General features: G+C 35.9%; 1 long non-coding RNA gene across 1 annotated transcript in view; it reads left to right on the plus strand.

Moving 5' to 3' along the window:
• Positions 1-6,682, plus strand: part of LOC107591863 (uncharacterized) — a 22,108-nt gene extending 15,426 nt beyond the window's left edge. Inside the window, exon 3 of the long non-coding RNA XR_001609915.1 lies at positions 6,512-6,682. This is a non-coding gene — a long non-coding RNA (uncharacterized lncRNA). The remainder of the gene's footprint in view (positions 1-6,511) is intronic.
• Positions 6,683-7,843: the final 1,161 nt, after the last annotated feature.

A 7,843-nucleotide genomic window follows, 5' to 3' on the forward strand; every position in this document is an offset into this window, starting at 1 on the left:
TGTAGCCATGTGTTCAGCCCAAGCAACCGTGAAAACATATTAATTCCCCTTGCTGGGAGTGGTCCACTGATGAATGACTGAACTTTAAGTCTTCGAAGTGTTTCAAAGAGTTCACTGAAGTCCTTCTTAAGGAGTTCTGACTGCTCTTTCCGAATATCATTCTTCCCCACATGGATGATGATTCGATTCACAGTCTTGTGCTTCATTTGAATTTTCTGAAGTTCCTTGTTTACATCAGAAACGGTTTCTTGCGGAAGGCAATATGTTGTTGTATTTCTGCTACTGATGTTTCTGACAATAGAGTCACCCACTATCCGAGTCCTGGGCTCGGCTGCGCTCTGAGCTGAAAGCCGCTGTCTGCTCGACCTTGAGCGCCTGTTAGTAGCGATGTTAGCTGCTGGCTGATCTGATCCATATGTTACATGTTATAAAAAAAGAGAATCAAAAAGGATGTAAGGATTTTAAGTATTTGGGGTGAAGAGATGATTAGTTGGGGAGAAGTATTAAAACGTGTTAGATATCAATGTTTTAGCTGAATGATGAAGGGCAGTGAATAGACTGGAAATAAATGGGATGGGCACAATTGTAGCACAATTGTATGTATTTGACATGACAGTGCTTGCCGTTTTACTGTATGGCCTCAGGACAGCCATGGGACTGCATGGACGATAAATATTTAAACAGAGGGTTAATGAATACATATCAATGCATAGAAAGAGTCTTAGTGGACTCTGAAGTGTCTTGAGGTATTAGCTGGTTCACTCTCCACTGCTGTACCCAGTTACTGTGCTTGAAATGTAGCAGTGAAGGGACATTTTCTTTTTTCTTTTCCCCGTATTGCTTCTATTCAGCTATTATTTAAGTGGTTTGGACTTCACGTTTCTCCGTTTTTTTATTAACTTTACAGTGCATTTTAACAAATAACAGAAGATTAAAATCTTGACTAGCATTGTTAGAATGTTCACCTATAGGCATAGCAAATATGAGTACACTTAACTACGGTTGTTGAAACGCCAACGTGATCTCATGATAATTCGTATGTATTTTACGTAAAATGTGGTTCTATAAAACGTATATGAACACAGAATATGTTCTTTTAATTAGTTGACTTGGAAATTAACACAGAACTTTAGCATATACATAATTATATGAGTGCTACAAAAATGTGTGCTGAGTGTCATGAAAATGACAAGTAGCTCTATAATGGGATTGCATTTATGCAAAACCAATGCCTAGAGAATATAGCATCTAAAACACTGTTATTTTGCTGCCTTGTGAAAAACTTGTATTTTCTTTTGAAAATGAAAATCTTTTTTTCGGTTATTCAGTTCTTTTGACTTTAATCTAGAAGCCATTTCAGTGTTTTAAATAGTCACAGTCCCAATCCTTATGACCAAGAGTCTGTGTGAATGCCACTGAACATGTAATTTAATGATTGAGAAATGATTTAAAGTTGTATGAAACACATGTAACAATGCTTGCTTTTCGCAGTGATGCGGAGTCAGCTTAGACCAAATCGAATAAGAAACATATTACACTTATACTCAGTTAATGTTATGCATGTCTTCCATATTAAAGTCAGAAGTCTGAAGCTTAAAACAGCACATTATAATTCCCCCATTTTACTCAGGCATTTACATGTGCACCTCCAGGTCTGTTCCCTCAGTATAAAGCACTATGCATGAACAAACCACATTAACAGTCAGGACAGACTCTGTGTGTTTGGGAAAGTCACTGTAATTGTAGGTTGCTTGTCTCAGTGAGTAACTGCAGCGTAAAGCTGGCACAGGCTGTGGCCTCAAGCATGAAATTACAAATGAAATTTAATTTGCTTCACATCCACTGTCTACACAGAGATCATGGACAGGACACCACCCAAGTAGTTGAAGGTTTTAACATGTGTATGTGTGTTGGGGCAGTAATAGTCTGCACAATTGTTTCACAAATTTCTGAAGAAGTCCTAGCAAGAACACGTTTTACACATTTCTGAAGAAGTCCTAGCAACATTACAGTTTGAAAGCTTGGGGTTTTTTTTTTTAAGAAATTAATACTTTTATTCAGAAAGTATGCATTAAACTGATCAAAAGTGACAGTAAATATATTTATAATCTTACAAAAGATTTCTATTTAAAAAATAAATGGGTTTTTTTCCCTCAAGGAATCATGTTCTTAAAATATTAAGGTGAAGAGCTTGAAAAAAGTCAGCACACTCAAACATCAAAGAGTCAACAAGCGAGATGAAAGCAATATAAGCAATTTACTGAGTAAAAACAAGGCAAACGTTTCGGTCACATGTTGACCATTTTCAGTGCCAAGCCTTGACAAGGACTTTTTTCAAGCTCTTCACCTTTGGGAAACTTTTTTGGTCTACGCACCTCAGCTGGATTATGGCGGTGAATCTCTGGCTGCTTCTCTCTTAAAATATTAAGAAAAAGTAAAATATTAAGCAGAACAACTGTTTTCAACATTGATGATAATAATAAATGTTTATTAAACACCAAATAATCATATTAGAATGATTTCTGAAGACTGAAGCAGTGGCTGCTGAAAATTCAGCTTCGCCATCACAGGAATAAATTACATTTGAAAATATATTACAACAGAAAACAGTTATTTAAATAATAATAATTTAATAATAATAGTAGCACTAGTAGTATACTTGTAGGCTACAAGTGTGTGTAAGTATGTGTGTGTGTTTGTTTGAAAAGGTATTGAGCGGGGACCCCATGAGATCATACTTTAGATGTTTGTGTGTGTGTATTTGACCGTGTTTGTGTTTAAAGATTATTCTCCCCTGTAGCTGCGGTTGTCTTGGCATTTCTCTTGCACAGTCTTTAATGAATTAAGGGGACATTGAACTCGACATTGATTTGTTTGCTGTGGTTTAAACAGTAATAGGCCACACAAACAGGAACACAGACACTACTCCAAGTTCAGTTCAATTCAGTTTAGATGTTTTATATGGTACTTTATATGGTGGCTGTGGTTAAGAATTTGGGTTAATGACCCACATTCAAACCCAGATAGGGTCAATCCATAGCCTGTACAGTAACTGACATTACCTGGAACTAAGTTTAAATACCAAAACCAAATAACATTACAATTAATGATCCCTCTAAGCTGCGAGGATAAATGGAAACCGAGCTCTGATGATGCTCCTGTGCATGCTGGAAAAAAAAAAGAATTAGCAATTAACAGAAGGTAAATTCAAATATAGGCTATGGGTGAAAAAGAGAATTTCTTAATTCTAGAGATAAACAAATGGGCAGCCTTTCAACTGGTGTCCAGCCACATGCTTCATCCGAATGGCTGCATTAATTCACAAAAGGATTAATTATAATTAATTTGTGAACATCACAAAGATTGTATGCTCATACTACCAACAGAAGCCCAAAATGACCACTCATAATTTTTTTTGTGTGTTTCTTGACCTTGACTACACACAATTTAGAGTTTTTTGAGCATTACTTTGAGTTGTATATAGAATGATATTATATCCTAGAATACACACACACACACATATATATACACAGTATATATACAGTATATATAGTGAAGATTGATCATAATAATAATAGTAATTATTTTGTAGAATTCTCCATATGTGAAATAAGTTTTCTTTCCGCTGATCAGTTTGGATAAAAAGAGAAGAACAAGTGTTTGGACAAAAAACAGATGGATATGTCAACAGGCTCAAGAAGAGAACAAAAAGTTGTGGTGTTAAAATGAAGGCAGTTGACTCCAATTTATTTTGGTGGGTTCATGCTGAGTACATTGTGAAAGAGATGGGTATAGATTAGCATCTGACAGGATCAGACAGTCTGTGCTCTTGACCATCCCTCTTGGTTGTGTTCAGTCAATTCCCGAACAGCTGAGATGATCACTAACACTAAAACAGATTAATTATGTCAGTTAAACATTTTCCTTTGCCTGGAAGCTCAATGTATTACTTTAAACCATCATGAAATGTCTTTTTTTTTTACCGTTGCACTTTTATGCAGTTACAACTAAAGAAAGAAAACAATTTTGACAAATTATTTTGTGCTTTTCTGACAGAAATTTGACTGTAAGGTAAACCGCTTACTTGGTGCTTGTCTCCCTCTTCCCAGCCGCTGTCACATTCAAGGTGTTTAGATTACATGGAGTGTGTTTAAATGAAACCCAGTGTTCAGCAGCTGTCAGAAGAGCAATCCTGGCTTTCAGATACAAGATCAATTTCACAATATGGTGGGATCCAAACTAATGCCCCCAATGATGGGACCCAAGTCTATACCTCACCTCAAGGCTGCTGCTTGTAATGTGTAATCTGTGTGAAAATATGAGATTATTGATAATCTTGTCTTCACCAGGAGAACAGAGGTGTGACACGTAGTTTAAATTCTTGGGAATTGTCCCGAATGTTTTGCTGGAATGAGACATACATTTTTTAAAATGGCAGGACAGCAGCTGCAGTCAGACAGCATGTACTCATCAAGCAGCGTGCGTTCACAGCATCCTGTGGACGTTTCTTGAGCAGAGAGAGGACACGGGCTCTGAAATCTTTCATCAGCGTCTAGTGTGTCCCTCATCCTGCTGTATCGGTGGAAATGATGGGGGAAAGTTTAAAGATGACAACGTTGCTTTGATTACAAACAGTTTTCAGCCGAGAGGCACTGTTTGAAGGGTGCAGTTTACTGTCGTTGAAATGGAACTGTACACATTTAGGGCTGTCAATCAGTTAAAATCATTAAATACCATGATATTAATAAAAATACCAATTCATAGTTTTAATATATCCTGATAACACCCTCTAAATGTACATAATACAATTCAAAAGTTTTTTTTTAAATGTACAACTGTTATTAACTGTTATATATTATTGATAATAATAAGAAATGTTTTCTTGAGCACCAAAACAGCATATTAAAATTATTTCTGATGGATCATGTGACACTGTGACAAATTCAGCTTTGCAATAACAGGAATAAGTTACACTTAAAAACATATTAAAATAGAAAACAGTTCATTTAAATTGTAATAATATTTCACAATATTATTGTTATGACTATATTTTTTATCAAATAAATGCACCCTTGGTAAGCATAAGATGCTTCTTTTAAAAACATTTAAATGTCATACTGACCCAAAACCATTAAATGTGTAGATCATTCAGGAAAATTGCATTAATTGTATAGCATACAAAATTATTAAATAAGTATTGCAAAAAGTAGCTTTAGAGGTCAGTAATTGTTCATTTCCATATCAGTGAATCTCAGCACAATTTTCACTGGCTTATAGCCCATTGCAGTCCATTTTGCAAGCAAGTCTAATGTGGGGTTGACGCAGGGGACATCTGGTATTTCAGCTATGATATTTTTAGACTGTGGGTTTACACCAGGGATTCCCAAACATTTTCATGAACCGATCTAGAAAGGTGTAATCTATCTCTGGACATTTTTTTATATAATGGAGATAAACACATTTGTTCTCTTTAAGTTAATGTTTTTACATATCAGTTTCATTGCAATATTGTTAGTTTTATGGTAAGGTATGAAAATGTGGATAATGAACAAAGTTATACAGTTGAGAGAAAGATTACATTTTCAAATGATATATTTTCACTTTTTTTTTAGTGGTGCAAAAAAGTAAGAGCAGCCTAATGGCTGTACTGAGGGAATGATTCATTGACGTGGCACTTGTAGTTAAAAAAAAGTTATGTTGATTCAGAAGCTGCTATTAGGAATTTGGTAAATTCATTCAGAGGGATTAATTCAAACCAGTGGCGCTTCAGTTTATGGGTCTATTTCAATGACTCTGGCTGATAAGAGTCATTATTATTATTATCAATGTAACATAGATTTTTTTTTCAGGAATCTTGGATGAATAGCAAGTTCAAAAGAACAGCTTTTATTTAAAAGAGAATAGAAAAATCTAACTGTCTTTACTGTAACTTTTGATCAGTTTAATGTCTTTGCTAAATAAAAGTATTTTTTAAAAATTTTACAGAGCCCAAACTTTTCAACAGTACTGTATCCCCTCCAACAAACATGTTAACTGTATTTAATTTAACAGATATTTTTTTCCTATTTCAGACACGGGATGAACCTGCAACCATTCTCACACTATGTGCGACCCACTTATTCCCAATTTGCAACTCACCAGTTTGAAAACCGCAGGTGTTTTCACATGCAGGTTGCCATCTTTGGCCGTTTCATCACATCTCTATGTTTTCTTATTGAGACCCCTGCATTCTATTTGATTCCACTATTATATTAATCACACTAAATTAAAGCATTAAATTGGCATCCCTAAACAAAATATTCCATAATCGGTGTGTTAAAGTCTGTGCTAAATTAGAGAACTCTCTGTCACAATAATCAAATTCACTCAATACAGCTAGGACCATCAAACAAATCACTCTACATATTTTTCATCTCTCCTGCTTGAGATACATGTCAATCAAATGTTAATTAGGCGTGTGTGTGTGTGTGTGTGTGTGTATCAATTCTCTCTCTCTCTCTCTCTCTCTCAGATCTATCTCTCTCAAGCATAATCACATTGATTAACTGCCTGGCTGATGGGTAAAGAGTGGAGTGGATCTGTGTCGATGGAGAGAGAGAAAGCGAGAGGATTGGCTTTATTGATTCATCAGCAGTCACATTTAGCAGTTCAGTAACCTGTTAATTCACACCGTCTGCAACCATCCTAGAGAACTAATTATCACCATGTGTGTGTGCTTTCATTCAGTCTAGCAGCTTTTCTTGAACATAAACTCTTAACTTGAAAACATCACCCTGACATCTGTTGATTAATTACTATTATATATTTGAACACTTCTTAGCGAATTGAAAATATATCTGTTTTTCACAGCCTAATTATAATGTGCTGTAAAATTAGAGTTCATATAAATAATGAACAGCCAAATGGTTTTGCCACTGCAAAAAGACCAAATTCCTTAGGTTTTCTCATACATATACTGAATGAGCAATGGAAGAAAAGAAAAGCTTGAGATAAATGAGATCTTGCACTCAGACTGAGCGAAAGCGATAGAGAGAGATGGAAAGAGCATGTTAGACCCTTTAGCCATGCAGATTAAAGGTTGATAAGCTTTATCAGCATGCCACTGAATAATGTGAGCCGCTGGATTATTGTTTCTGTGGAATTACACTGTGTGTGGCATTTGTTTTCTCTCTGTCCCGACAAACACACACACATACATTCAGAGATGGAGGACGGTTGTATTACAATACAATCACACAGCGAGAAGCCTGCAGCAGTCATTTGAAGTGTCTGAAATTCAGTCATCATATGGAGGTTAAGACAGCAGGCTACCCTCCCAGAATGCATTTAGCCCTTCCATTAAAAATCAGCACACAGATTATTCCTCTCAGACCTACCTGCCTTCTGTCTTCTGGAAGTGTCCTTTTCTCTTCTAGTCTTTCCCAAGGGAGCAGAACCTCTGTAGAACAAACTCAAAGTGAAAGAAAAAAGTGTGCATGTTTGTCTAAGAAAACAAATGGAAAGCAAGGCCATGTTTGAACCTCTGGCCTGGACCTAGTGGCTTTACTATAATATGATTCTGTTATGGATGTTGAGAGTTTATAGGTCAAACCTCCTGAAAAGAGCCACATAAAAACCAGACGAATGGTTAAAATTCAATCGCTCAGCACCCAAAGGTCCCCATGAGGAAACCGGCTTTATAAACGGACTAAATAATGTTTTAATTAAATGTAAAATGATAAAGGTTTCTGCAAGCCTTGATGGAGTAGTTCACCCCCCAAAAAATATTTTTTAACTGTTTTTGTCGATACAATGAGAGTTAGTGGAATTCAAAACAACACTGAAGCCCACTGACTTTAATTGT

Source organism: Sinocyclocheilus grahami, unplaced genomic scaffold (genome assembly GCF_001515645.1).
Source record: "Sinocyclocheilus grahami isolate Dianchi unplaced genomic scaffold, SAMN03320097.WGS_v1.1 scaffold146.1, whole genome shotgun sequence".
Lineage (NCBI taxonomy): Eukaryota > Metazoa > Chordata > Actinopteri > Cypriniformes > Cyprinidae > Sinocyclocheilus > Sinocyclocheilus grahami.